At 42.7% G+C, this 13,483-nt stretch overlaps 1 protein-coding gene across 7 annotated transcripts in view; it reads right to left on the bottom strand.

The window, feature by feature from the left end:
- The window catches only part of MAML3 (mastermind like transcriptional coactivator 3), a 562,009-nt gene that overhangs the window by 438,764 nt on the left and 109,762 nt on the right, over positions 1-13,483 (bottom strand). The gene's annotated exons all lie outside the window — the stretch shown is intronic.

The following is a 13,483-nucleotide window of genomic DNA, read 5'->3' as shown; positions in this document are numbered from 1 at the left end:
GAGACTTAAACATAAGACAGGACACCATAAATATCCTAGAAGAGAACACAGGCAAAACATTCTCTGACAAATCGTAGCAATGTTTTTTTCCTAGGTCAGTCTACCAAGGCAATAGAAATAAAAGCAAAAGTAAACAAATGGGACCAATTAAACTTATAAGCTTCTGCACAGCAAAGGAAACTATAAACAAAATGAAAGGACAGCCTACGGACTGGGAGAAAATATTTGCAAACGATGCGACTGACAAGGGCCTAACTTCCGGAATACACAAACAGCTCACACAACTCAAAAACAAAAAAACAAACATCCCAATCAAAAAATGGGCAGAAGACCTATAGCACAGGGAACTATATTCAGTAGCTTGTAGTAACTTTTAATAAAAAAGAATTATACGTATAACTGAATCACTTTGCTTTACACCAGAAACTAACACAACACTGTAATAAGAACCCACACACCTATGGTCAATTAATCTTTGACAAAGGAGGCAATAATATACAAGGGAGAAAAGATAGTTGCCATGTGGTCCAGCAATCCCGCTCACGGCATATACCTGGAAAAGAACTCTAATTCAAAAAGATGCACACACCCCAAAACAGCAGCACTATTTACAATAGCCAAGACATGGAAGCAGCCTAAATGTCCATCAACAGATGAATAAAGATGTGGCATATACATACACACATACACAATGCAATACTACCCAACCATAGAAAAGAATGAAATAATGCCATTTGCAGCAACGTGGATGGACCCAGAGATTATCACACTAAGTAAAGTAAGTTAGACAGAGAAAGACAAATATATATATTGTCACTTGTATGTGGAATCTAAAAAAAATGACACAAATGAACTTATTTACAAAGCAGAAAGAGACTCACAGACATAGAAAACAAACTTGTGGTTACCAAAGGGGAAGGGAGGGAGGAATAAACTAGGAGTTCAAAATTTGCAGATACTAACTACTATACATAAAATAGATAAACAACAAGGTCCTATTGTATAGTACAGGGAACTATATTCAATATCTTGTAATAATCTATAATGAAAAAGAATATGAAAAAGAATTTATATGTATAACTGAATCACTATGCTACATACCAGAAACTAACACAACATTGTAAATAAAAAAAAAACCCATTGTCTCAAAAAATATATAAGAATATAGTTATTTAAACTACATGTGGCAGTACCTATATGTATATACACACAGACACAGTATAGTACATATATACATATTTTATAATCTACACACACTCAGTATATATGATATACATAATAAAAAATGTTTAAGATTCTCCATGCCTCTAGAATCATATTCTAATAAAATCTTATTGACATAATTCTTTTTTCCTTTTTTGTTCATGGGTGAGGATGGGCCAACAGGATGTGATACATCTTGTACCAGTTTCCCCCTCCCATGCCCCACTCATCATGGACGTCACTGTATCTCCAGGTTCTCATGGTTGTCCTGCATTTCCTGCCTGCCTCAGGTACTTTGCATCTGCTATTCCTCAACCAGAGGGGCTCTCTCTCCAGTCTCTCATCCTTTAGGTCTCAGTTTAAGCATCATTTCTTTTAGGAAGCCTTTCTGTCTCCTCTGATGAGATTAGATTCTCCTATGACATGCTTCCAAAGTGTCCTGCATATGTCCTTCTTAATACTCATCACACTTGTAAATACTTAATTTCTGTCTTCCCAATAGACAATAAACCCTTGAAGAGCAACACCCATCAGTTTGGCTTACTGCTGAATTATTAGTGCTTAGCTCAGGCATTTAATGAGCATGCCACATTATATGTTGAATGAATAAATGGTGAATGGATGGATGAATGGATAAATGGCAAAGCCAGTGGATTCCCTGGCAAGTATGAATATGAGATTATAAAATAAATTTCAGCAGCTATATTTTGGGCATTGCTTCACCTACTCTTTTCTAAGAGCCTGATGAACAATTATCACCAGTTCTAAACAGTTGAAAGAGCTGTCACTGATATTTTCCTTTACTGTATTTAATCTGGCCCAGCAATTGCTTCTTCCTGACTGTAATAAGTTCGGATTGGCATGGTGATGTCACTTTAACTGTCTCAATGAGGTCATTCTTTCACTGCCCTGTAAGAAAAAAGAGCAAGTTTTTCTCAGGGCAGAGAGGGGCACAGGATAATGCAGTACCTGGGTTATCACTGCTCAATCAAAAAGTGCACGAAGGAGCCACATAATTCATCTAGCCAGCAGTCACCATGGAGTTATGCAGGTCTCTCATGTAGGTGATGAAACAGCCAAGTTCCCTGACAGTGGTGGATTACTCCTTGCATCACTAATAGCAATGCCAAAAGAAGTGTCAAGGCCACAGATACGGAGAACAGGGGGCTCTTCAAACTGCACGAGGAAAACTTTGATATGTTTTATTGCTTTCTTTTCATCTTGATCATTGAGGTTTTAAAATGAAATTACAGGGATGCTAAGCCTAGCCAATGTGTAGGGTGATTCATTTCAAATTGGCAGTGGTGTTAACGTGGTGGCTTCTGTCCAGGCCAAGCCTGGGCCGGGGACCCTGGGCCTGTCTGTTCCACCACCACCCCCGTGGCTCAGCTAGCATCTCAGACCCTAGCAAAGGGTCCGTGGCATACAGGATTTTTTTCTTTTTCACCTACAGTCAAGCAATTCAGCAAATACAGATCTCTTTTCCTCTTGTGGTTAAAATATTGACCTGATGTCATAAACCTCTGATTTTTAAAAGCCTTGTAGCATGAGAGGCAGGCTAACATATGAATTTGAAACCTGGTGATTGGGAAGTGTTTTGAATGGCCTTGAAAACTGCAGGTAAAACATTAAATTACACTAATATTCTTGTTTAGTTAAACTTTTTAATACTTTTAAAAGCCTTTCATAATATTATGGAGAAGTAAATTCTTGGGCCTGATTTCAATTTGAGTCAAATTCCAACTAATAATGTTACACCCATAAACCTTCTCCTTAACAGCCCATAACATTAAACTGAAAACAGAATTCTTGAAGCACACACTTACGCTGGCTATCCATGAAATAAGCATTACAGACTTTCACCAGATGTCTTTAATAGACATTGTTATTAAAAAGACTATTACATAAAATAAATTCAGACTGTTAGTCTAGCACAATTACTAAACGAATATTGCAGCATGGTCAGATAATCACATCTATGCTTAATTGAGAGGGGAAAAAACTCTCATGGCCATTATTATCTTTTGGTGGTAGCCACCTATTCATTTACCCATCCAGCTCATTAGCCCAGATTAGGATTTGTTAGTGCCTTCTCCATGTCATAAGCCCCAATTTTCAGTAAATTAAAAGTTGGTCAGGAAAAAAAAAAAAGAGCTCAAGTTCACAAGCATCAGCCTAAGAGCAAATTTCTTATAAAAATCTTAGGGAAAACAAAATTCAGCTCTTTTTTGGTTACGAGTGCCAAAAAAAAGTTTTGTGGTTTTGGGCACTTATAAGTTTTATAATTTGAAAATAAGTTAGACTTTAAGCAGAAAAAAGAAAGCTCCAAGTCCATAATATGGATTAATGCCTCTGGTACGTTTTGAACACGACACAAAGCTAGCAAGAACTATTTGTTGGGAAATATGTTGTATTGTGCCTGAATGTTTCAAAAAACACTACTACTTACACCAGCATTAAATTCTGTTGCCCGCCTCCAGGCCTGCAATATAAAAAATACGATCCACTATTGCCAATTAGGTAATAACTGGAATCGAGCCGACATCTCTCATTCTAGGATATGAAATAAAGTAAGGGGAAACGCCCATTTTTCTGGTCCATGGTCTGTCCTTGTGGTGGCAAACTCTCATGCAGATAAACCAGAGGCAAATGGCCATGAAGACAGCCCTGATATTGTCATTTCCTGCTAAGAGAGGAGGGATGGGAAGGAGGGTCTTAACCACGATGACTCAGCAAATCAAAGCTGAAATTCATGTCTTTTGCAAGTGAGGCTGTATTAGCAGTTTGTTAGGCTGTGGCTTCGTCCTCTTTATTTAGAGACTCTGTGTTTGGGCAGGTCTGGGAGAACAGGATGGATTAGCGTTTCTTACTGGGACAGCTGAGCTTGTATGGAAGAGCAGAGACCAGCGTGGGTGGGTTTTGGATCAGACAGACCTTAATTTGATTCTTGCTCCGCAACTTACTGGTTAAATGACTTTGGAGAGTTATCTCAGCCTCTGTCTATTCATCTGTAAAATGAGTCTAAAAGAAATACATACCTCAGTAGTATTAGCAGTTTTAGGTGTTGCATAAGGAAGAGAGTTTCGCAAGTAGTAACAATAAATGTTAGCTATTCTTCTTCTCAAATTCCAAATCTTGCTTCCCAATTACCAGGAAGTTATGTGTTAGATGCAGTACTATCTAATGGGATAGATCTTACTACTTTATACATGTAGGAAATTTTAGGCTATGATCATTTTCTTTTACACATATTTTTACTACATATTTTTGAAATCTGACCATAGAGTTAGTTAAAGAAGCAGCAATAAAAAGAGGGCCAATGTGCAATTTAGAAAACCTGGTTTGTGACCCAGCTCCACAATTTACCACTTAAACAAATTGCTTCAGCGTCTCTGAGCCTCCATTGTTTTTTGTTTTTGCAATCTGTAAAATTGAATGATAAATCTTATCCACCTCACATAGTCCCTGTGAGGACTGAATGGGGAGATAGATGTGAAAGCATTTTGAAAACTATAAAGCATTTAGTTGAAATAAATTAGAGTATTTTTACAATTTTTATTAGGCTCAAAGTCACTTGTGGGGACAGATTCCTTTCTCCATAATTTTTTGCCCTTGGAAGTGTATTTGTATTGGGAACCATTGTTATTTATGGCTCATTTATTAATAGGCATAAACTTTGTTTTGATGACAGCCTTTTGCTAACAATAAATCAAAAATGGATTCATGGTTTCATAGTGTTCTTCAACTTTTCTCCTTTTTTGAAAAGTTGAGTCTTCACAATTTGCTGGAGCAAAGGAAAGGGTTGTATAGCTTAATAACTGTTCTGCTAAAGTTCAGCAAATTGTACTTGATGTTTCTGACATTTATTGCTTACACAGAGTATGTACTTTCTACCTGGACTTAAGTCATACACGTGCATGCATGCATGCACACACACACACACAAACTTGCTTTGACCAAAGTAGTCATACTAGTATAGTTGGAATAACTAGAGAAATTCAGTTTGTCTGAAATGTCAGGGTTTCAAGAGCTAATCTCAGGTGACAGAGTTAATGAAAAATTTTGACCAAGAGGAGAATCTTACTTTAGGAAAAGGACAAACATTTTGTGTAAACACACCAGCTCCTTCCTCTGGCAAGATTGTTTATGCTTAGTCATCAGGAAAGTTTCAGCTGAACTTTGATCAACATGGCTCAGTAACTACCAACACCTTGACTGCCTACAGCCTAGAGAGAAAAGGAAAAGCTTGACCCACTTGTCACATGGATACATGAAAGAATAACTCAAGTTAATGAAATGCTTTCCTGGGGGATGTCGTCCCTTTGTTTTCTGGTCACAGTTACTATAGTCCTTCTGACACCACGTCTGCTCTGCCCAAGGAATAAGGAAATTTGAAGTAGGAGAGGATCATGATTCATATCTCCAAGCATTACTCAGTGCCATCCAAACTTCCATGTCTCTAGTACACTTACTGTCTGCTAATCTTGAAGGAAGTAACCATTGCACTCTAAAGTGTGATTACTCCCGGTTAAGAAGTCAGTCTCTCAGCCCCACACCTGCCCTTATCTTCTTGGCTTTATGATGCTGGACTTGGATTCTGCAAACCATGATCCTCTTTTGGCAGCAGCTCCATATTAGGCTCTGTGAGCATTAGAGGGAGCCTGTAATGCTGGAGGAGGAAAAGGGATTAACTCCTTTCCATTTGCTCCCTATTGGCTTGATGTCTGAATGCCACTGCTGCGAGCAGCCGCAGCCACATTTCTTCACTCGGCAGAAGCAGTTCTTTCCCATAGCAGTGAGTGAATCCAGGATTCAGTTTGTTCAAAACCTACAGAACCAGCCACATTGTGCATCCTTAGTCACCAATACCAGCCAAGCATCACCCCTCTCCAGAAGTGAGTTGTAGGTCCATAGGGCATCTCCAAGCTTCTAGATTTTAATAGTCCCACCCTCTTCCCTTCCCTCTGCCAGCCTGAGTATGTTAATATCTTCTTTTTAACACTTTTAGCTACCTTGTTAACAACTTTGTACCTAGTTATGAATTCCTTCTATTAAATTCTCCCTGTTAAAATAACTAGGGAGTTTCCATCTCCTAACTGGTCCCTGACTGATGAACAAGCTGACGGCCTGGAATCATGTGTTGACACTCCCGCAGTAGTTTCTGTTCTGTAGTCGCTTGTAGGCAACATCTATTGCATTTGTCTGCCCAGAAACCAATCTTCTTGTTTTGGCAATCCTCCCCAGACTCACTCTGTGTCCATGTAGTTTAGGTAGGACTGCTCCAGGGAAAGGCTTATGAAGTCTAACCAATGAAATTTCTGCCTGTTCCAGCCAGAGTTATTGGTTTAGTAGCTGGACATGTGCTCCAGACGCACTCAAAGTCAGTCATCTTCTTAAACTTTCAAGGTACGTAAGCCAAGATGTTTCCATTCCTTAAAATCCTTAGCTTGACTTGTGTGTTTGCTACTGACAAGCTCTTAAACAAAAGGAATGAACCTTTCACGATAGTACTTGAGGAGAAATTTGGCAGATGTGTGGGTAGGTGGCAAGTAACTCTCCATGGCCTTTCAAACGTATCCCCAAATGGAACTGGTTGTAGCAGGTGGGTGTATGCCTCACGTGGTCTGCTCCAACCTGAAGCCTGGCTGGCACTCTTCCCCACAGGACTGATTCCATGTGACCACTGCTGGTAAGTAGAGAAATGAGTCTTGGGGCAGTGGCTTGCTGCTGTGATATCCACAGTGTGAAACGAATGTCACTTTCTAGATGCACATCGTAATTGATGATTTAGCTTAATCACCTTCATGGTGGTGGGGGCAGGACAAAAATACTTCCTCATATTATCTGCTAAAAACGGTTTATCTAATAGAGATATCTATGCTAAGATCGGAATAAAAAGAGAATTGGCATTTATTGAATCCCGTTATAGACAGAGATTGGCTAAGTGCTTTCACCTCACAACCTACCCAGGAAACATGTATCAGCATCCACTTTTTTAAAGCTGAGAAAAGTGAGGCTTAGAAAGGTTAAGCAACTCATTCAAGGTCACAAGCTAATAGATTCAAATCCAGTTCCCTTTTACATTGAAGTCCATTCTCTCTCCCCACATCAGGTGATGCCTCCCTGAGTAAGTCAGTGGGTCGTTCAAAGAGAAAGGATGATCACTGAGAACGTCCTGTTTCCCACCTTTCTCCTGGTTTTTCCACATCTAAAGCCCCCAAAGCAGCAATGTGGCTGGAAATCTGTCCTAAAGCCAAGGATTTATCCTGCATATTGGGGTAAGCATATCCGAAAGCAATAGTGCTTAGAATGTTAGAAAAGTTTTAGGCTGTTTCTGGTCCAGCCACAAATAAACAGAGGTTTATATGTGTGGAGTGATTTACTATCGTTCATTAGTGTACTTTATACTTCACTGAACTTAGATAGGCAAATTATATAAACACTTTATATATAGGCAAAACATGTCAGATGTCAGGACTCAAAATATGTGTTTAATTAAAAAAATACATCTCTTAAAGCCAAAGCCCTAAATACATATTAAACAATACCCTAGTCTGAAGGTAAATGAGATATGTCACCTAACAGATATTAAGTGACCCACATTTACAGTAATACCTCCATTAATGAGGCAAAATGCCTTCCAACAGCACACTTCAGTGTCAGAAACTTCATTATCCAATGAAGCGGCAACACAGAAATCATCAGGACCCATCCAAAGAGGACAGAGAAGAAGTGGGGATGGTGAAAAATTAGTAAGTATTAACCAAAAGAATATAAGTAGGTTGCCTGAAAGCAAGATTCTGGAAGTTCTGAGATAGAGAGGAGATTAAGAGGGGGTGGGACCCTCAGGGCGAATCTGCACTGGCCAGAGAAAAGGTTTAAAGAAGCCTGCGGGAGTGGCCTGGACTGTAGGAGAATGGACTCCACCTGATTTGGTCACTCCAGCAGCCCCAGACCAGGTCTGGAGGGGCTGGAACTGAGCTTGGCCTGGACAAGTCTCTGCAAGGACACAGACTACCCACAGAGGAGAGACAGAAGGCACTTCTGATCCCACAGGGGCCCCCAAGCACACCAAGTGCAAGCTCAGTGTTGGGGTTACATGTCCGTGATTTCACTGCATCCCAGGTCACCCCCATCCATTTGCAAGTCCTTTCACAAGGGGGACGTCTTTCATTATTCCATTAGAATGAAAAGATTGAGTATACTTGCTTGGTTGAGGTTCCGCATTGACCTCAAGTCACTGAGACAAAAGTTCCTCTCATCAAGGAATCAGACAATCCGTAGATGACAGTGACCCTGATCAGACCTTTTTCTTCCTTGACAAAAGCAAGGAAGTGGGGAAAGAGGCTGACATGGGGCAGCTGAAGGGACAGAGGAGGCAGCCAAGGGGTTATGAGAGTCAGAAACGCGAGGCTGGGGAACCCCAACATATTTGCTGATTTCGTATTTATACCCCAAATCCTGCAGGACAAACACGCTTTATTCACTGAGGTATTTTTGTCCCGTGCAGCTGTGTGGCTGAGCAGGAGCTTTGCTGCCGAGCCACATGAGTCATGCCAGCTACTGGCGCACATGATTTATGAAGACTGAAAGAAGAAAACAGCCAGCTTCATTATGAAGGAGCTCCACTTCCAGAGGATTTGTTCACCGAGGACCAAGGTGCCATTTGTTGATCTCTGAGTGAAACAGTGGGGCTGCTTCCACCAGCAACGGGCTGGAAGACATCTTCCAGCTTCCCCCTCCCCCAGCCTGATTCCCAGCTTGAATGAGGAGGCCTCTAGGGTAAGAAGAGCCAGATACTATTATATACAAAATAGATAACAGCAAGGTCCTACTCCACAGCACAAAGAGCTTGTAATGGCCTATAATGAAAGAGTGTATATATATGTATGTATGTATAACTGAATCAGTATGCTGTATACTAGAAACTAACACAACTTTATAAATCAACTAGACTTAAATTTAAAAAAAAGAGAGAGCGAGTAAGAAAGTTGTAGCCCCAGATGTGTCGCTGCCACAGGAGGCTCAGCAACTCTGAAAGGGGCCAAACCACCCTGTCAGAGATGCTGCTTAGGCCTGGAGCTGATTCCCTCCAAGACGGGGTCTGCCCCCTGGCATGGGATAAGGCTGAAAAGGGACTAGGTCTTATTGGTATCCAGGCTGGCAGCTTTTGTCACACTGTCTCCCTGCCTCCCTGATCAGGAGACCGCCCCCACAGGATCTTCCCGAAACTTCAGCAGGACTCCTTTCCCCTAGTCCCACCCACATTCCCTACTGGCGTTGGAAAGAAAGGGCCAGGATCTCGAATTCAGAAACATTTCTAACTCCTATCCTCTGAAACTTCCCAAGCTGGATTGACGAGTCTTGTCTCTTTCCTATTCTCCCTCTCTGTTTCAGCTTTTACTTTCGAACAAGGCCAGGTCTACATTTATTCCTTGAGAGAAGTGGGAAAATCAGGCCAGTGGGTAGCCCAGGTTTGTGGCTGTGACACCTAACAGCTGCTTTGTGACAGAGTAGCTTGGACTAAGAAAGCGACTTGGGTAATATCCTGTTCATCTGCTTCCAGGAATGTGCCGTCACCCACCCATACCCTCACCACAATGCAGCCAAATGAAAGTCCCTAAGAATCTGTGTGTAATAACACGGTCATGGAGCCTGTACTGTGGACACTTTCATCTTAAATTAAATTGGAGGAGGCTCAGAATATAGTTTGCATTCAGGCTGTCTAACTTGTTGATAAGATACAAAGTGTATCATGCCAGTTAAAGATGAGAATAAAGCAGGTTTGGAAATTTTTCAAAAAAAGGATTTGAAATGTCAAAATTTTAAGGTCAAGAGGATATACCAGTTGCCAGTGAGATTCTGTTCTAAATCAGAAAATAAAAGAAGTAAATAAAAGTTCTGAGTGGAATTTTTAAGTTTCCAGCAAAAGTGTTCAATATCCTTCCTGTGGTTGTAGGTAGTTTGGGGACAGTGCTTCCAGCGTAGCTTGTGGTTTGTTTAATTTTTGTGTGGTCCAGGCCCCGCCTCCACCAACACACACACAAAGACCTGAACAATCGGTTACAGGTAGCTGTCTAATCTCTCCCCCAGAAGCTTTGAAGGTGCTTCCAGCTGCATCAAAGTGCTTCATTGCTCTGTGCATCTCTGCCTAACTTCAAAGCCTAGCTGCAGGAACTTGCAGTGTGGTCTACCTTGTAGTTCTAAAGGATTTATTACTCTCTAGTTATTGTGCAAATTTTTATGGAGATACCCTGGTATCTTTCTTGACTCACCACTTAGCCTTGCAGTAGCTTCTCCTATGATGATTAAGGACTGTCTAGGAAAATTATCTACAGGAATAGGTTAGGGTCAAGACTGCCTGAGACTAAAATCCTGTGGACTTTAGGTCCTTTCAATGTCTGTGACGCCACACCCTGTTCAACTATTTGAGAAGGTTTTACCAGCCCAGCAGCTGGGGAACTTTCCCTTAAGAGCCTAAAAGGAGCTAATTAGTTTGATTTAAGTTGTCGTTAAAGAAAAAAATAATTGTCACCTTCATAAAAACTAATGGTAAAGGATTGTGAAAGGGATGAGAGTCTTGAGATATAAGAGCAAATAGATACTCTAGGATAGGCTGTCTGATAGAACTTTCTGCAGTGATGGAAATGTTCGGTAACTCTGTGTTGTCCAGTACAGTAGCCCCCAGCCTCATGTGGCTGCAGAGCACTTGAAATATTCTCAGAATGATTGAAGAACTGAATTTTCAATTTTACTTCATTTTAATTAATTTAAATTGTCATAAATGGCTAGTGGCTACTGTATGTGCACTCATGGCTCTAAGAATTAACAGTATGTATATGTCTGTGTGTCTGTGAGTGTTTAGAAAATGTAAAATCTGATGTGGAAGAAAAAGAGGAAACGGAATTAAAAATAATGCCCACTTGGATCCTACTGGAAAAATCCTTCTGACCTGTCGCCATAATATCTCCACCCAGGCAATAAGGAGATTCTAGCAATCAGTCCCAAAGAGAACAGTGTCATCATGCATTTCCATTAATCACTCAGGAACAAGGCTGCCATGCCCACACACAGGCTGGCACTTACCTGCATTCACGCCTCCTGATGGATAGCATGTCAAGTAACCATGTGCGAAGCAATGGACAAGGGGGAAAGATAATGAAATTGCCTCCTCATTGACCAGCCCAAGCCAATCACATGTCATGGTGCATGGCTGTTACTTTATACATCAAGGGTGCCTTATACCAGGTAAGTCACCCGCCCCTTTAAAGCGACATAAATCAGGAGTTGTACAAGTGGAAAGGGGTCAACACGAGGCCACGGGAATCTCAGGCCTGTCCACTGGGCTGGTCTGATATGAGCCTTGAAATCGTTCCCTGAGCTGGCAAAAACACAGGATTTTGAATACTTTGTTGGGGGACTCCAAGCCCTGTGAATGCTGCAGGCAACCTCCTGATGGAAGGCAGGAAGGAAATGCCGAGAAATGGGAGAAACCTATGGGAGCCTCTGTATGTGTGAGGGGAGATCCCTGCTGGTGTGAGGCTGCGGGCGCCAAACAGCAGCAGGAAGACAGTCCCCCCGCTCCTTTTCCCCACTTGCTCCCTTAGGTTCATTTCCCATCTACCTTCTAATTAGGAAACACCAGAGAAATCTTGGAAAGTATAAAGAACCAGGCATTAATAAGTTTTTCTCCTTCCGGGAGAAAAAAAAAAAACTTGTAAATTAACCCACATTTCACTTCTGTAAAGTTGCTGTTTTTCCTCCCCCCCCCCCCCCGATGTCCGCATCTGGGCACGGCATTAAGCATGGTACCGAAATGTTTAACAGCGGCTGCTCTGGCTGCAGCACTTGCTAGTCAGGAGAGATTTGCCTTTTTCATCATGAATTCTTTTGTTTTTCCCTGTGGCCAGCTGCTACAAAGATGCAGTCAATTTAGATTAAACAGCTGAGGAGTGCTATTCAATATGTCAGCCCGGCACACTTCTTGAAATCCAGCGTTCAGCAGGTACAGCTTTGGAAAAAAAAGTCAGAAGGCTGTTCAGGGGCACAGACTTTGGTTCTAAGTCTGGGAACAAGAGCTGGGGTCCTTGGTGTGCAGACACGGGTTTCTCCGTATTCAGCCCAGGGAGCGGTGGGAGCAGCTTGTGCCCTTTCTTTCTGCCTGTCTTCACCCTTGTCCTGCTCCTCCCCTTCCCCTGCTGCCACTGGTTTCCATCTCCATTGTTCCCTTAAGCCCAGCAGCCAGTGTGCAGCCAGGCCCAGCACACGCTCCCGCAGCCAGCAACTTCCTCTGAAGCTGCAACGCATAATTACAACCAGCTGCTCCAGGCTGCTGGCCGGCCAGCTCTGCAAACAAGCATCCTGATACCCGGAGTTCCAGGGAGGCAACAGCCTGCTCTTGGCAGCCGCCAATCCTCCGAAGGAAGTGCCCACACCCTTGGAAGAAGCGAGAGCAGCCCTCCCTTCTTGCTCCAGTAGCTCCCAGAGGCCAGCTGTCTCTTCTCTCTTTCATGTCAGAGAGGGTCATTTTTACTGTTCAGAGGAAGGCGCCCGCTCCATCACCTGTGGCTGCCCTCTCCCTGCTGGCCTATTGTCTGTGCTGGTGCCACCTCAAAGCAGGATGGCATGTCCTAGGCCTAAGCTGGGGGGCAGGGGCATGAGACCCCGGCTTCCGGTCAGCATCTCAGCGGGGACAGTCTTGTGATCGTGGACAGCGAGATGAGTGTGGGACATGCACCCTGCCCTCAGCTAGCGCCAGAGAGACAATTGATGTTGCTTTAAAAAAACCACCAGTGAAAATCCAAACAAGCCTGACTGAGCCGCTCTAACTAAGGAGAGCAGTGTGTGGGCAAGAGAGCTGAGGATTCACCCAGGACCCCCCTCCGAGCTGTGGGTTCATCTTGGGGCCTCAGTGATCTTTAAGGCTTGGCTACAAGTATGACTGATCCAAAATTAGGCTTTGAATGTGTAACGCATGCCCCACCCATCGCCTCTCTCTGCCCTTTGTCGGTTCTTCAGAGCCTGGCTCCGAGCCAGACCTGGCCCTTCTGGCTCCTGGGGGCAGGGCCAGCTGCAGTGTTCTGTTTCCAGGCAGGGCTTTAGGGTGGGTGAAGGGGTGCGGGCTATACAGGAAAAGGAAGAGAGACTGAGATGTTTGGGAAGAACACCCAACCCTCAAATTTCTCACCCCATCAACCCAAAGCTGGAGGAGACTCTGCAGGTGGAGCAGGCATGCCACCCAGACTACCCACATTGCTTCTGCCCACCTGTGCCTTCCAGC

This window comes from Vicugna pacos, chromosome 2, assembly GCF_048564905.1.
Source record: "Vicugna pacos chromosome 2, VicPac4, whole genome shotgun sequence".
NCBI classification, from domain to species: domain Eukaryota; kingdom Metazoa; phylum Chordata; class Mammalia; order Artiodactyla; family Camelidae; genus Vicugna; species Vicugna pacos.
Note: the sequence above shows the minus strand (reverse complement) of the source record. Positions and strands in the feature narration are given on the sequence as shown.